Genomic DNA, 1538 nt, shown 5'->3' with positions numbered 1-1538 from the left:
CCCCGATCGATTCCATCTGCTGGGCCCCCTCAATTGATTCCATCAGCAGGCTCCCGTCCCCCGATCGATTCTATCAACAACATCTTGTAATTATATAGCATCTTTAACGTAGTGAAACATCCCAAGGCGCTTCATAGGAGTGTTATGAGATAAAAATTTGACACCGAGCCGCATAAGTAGAAATTAGTGCAGGAAAGAGAGGTAGAGAGGCGGAGAGATTTAGGCAGGGAGTTCCAGAGCTTGGGGCCTAGGCAACAAAAGGCACGGCCACCAATGGCTGAGCAATTACAATCAGGGATGCTCAAGAGGGCAGAATTAGAGGAGCGCAGGCATCCCGGGGGGTTGTGGGGGCTGGAGGAGATTACAGAGATAGAGAGGGGCGAGGCCATAGAGGGATTTGAAAATAAGGATGAGAATTTTGAAATCGAGGCGTTGCTTAACCGGAAGCCAATGTAGGTCAGCGAGCACAGAGGTGATGGGTGAGCGGGACTTGGTGCGAGTTAGGACGCGGGTAGCCGAGCTTTGGATCACCTCTAGTTTACGTAGGGTAGAATATGGAAGGCCAGCCAGGAGAGCGTTGGAATAGTCAAGTCTAGAGGTAACAAAGGCCATGATGAGGTTTTCAGCAGCAGATGAGCTGAGGCAAGGGCGGAGACGGGCAATGTTATGGAGGTGGAAATAGGCGGCCTTAGTTATGCTGCAGATATGTGGTCGAAAGCTCATTTCAGGGTCAATTATGACACCAAGGTTGCGAACAGTCTGGTTCAGCCTCAGACAGAAGTTGGGGAGAGGGATGGAGTCAGTGGCTAGGGAACGGAGTTTGTGGCACGGACCAAAAACAATGGGTTTAGTCTTCCCAATATTCAATTGGAGAAAATCCCTGCCCATCCAGAACTGGATGTCAGACAAGCAGTCTGACAATTTAGAGACCGTGTCGGGGTCGAGAGAAGTGGTAGTGAGGTAGACCTGGGTGTCACCAGCGTACATGTGGAAACTGACGCTGTGTGTTCGGATGATGTTGCCAAGGGACAACATGTAGATGTGAAATAGGAGGGGCCCAAGGATAGATCCTTGGGGGACACTAGAGGTAACGATGCAGGGGCGGGAAGAGAAGCCATTGCAGGTGATTCTCTGGTTATGATTAGATAGAAAAGAATGGAACCAGGCGAGTGCAGTTCCACTCAGCTGGATGATGGTGGAGAGGCGTTGGAGAAGGATAGAGTGGTCAAACATGTCACAGGCTGCAGACAAGTCGAGAAGGACGAGGAGTGATAATTTACTTTTGTCACAGTCACAAAGGATGTCATTTGTAACTTTGAGGAGAGCCGTTTCGGTACTGTGGCAGGCGCTGAAACCGGGTTGGAGGGATTCAAACATGGAATTGTGGGAAAGATGGACACGGATTTGGGAGGCGACAACACATTCAAGGACTTGAGGGGAAAGGGAGATGGGGCGGTAGTTTGCAAGGATGGAGGTGTTAAGGGTTGGTTTTTTGAGGAGAGGGCTGATGATGGCAGATTTGAGGGAGAGCGGGCACA

This window comes from Pristiophorus japonicus, chromosome 5 (genome assembly GCF_044704955.1).
Source record: "Pristiophorus japonicus isolate sPriJap1 chromosome 5, sPriJap1.hap1, whole genome shotgun sequence".
In the NCBI taxonomy this organism is placed as follows: domain Eukaryota; kingdom Metazoa; phylum Chordata; class Chondrichthyes; family Pristiophoridae; genus Pristiophorus; species Pristiophorus japonicus.
The sequence above is the reverse complement of the archived record's forward strand: the minus strand, read 5'-3'. Positions refer to the sequence as shown.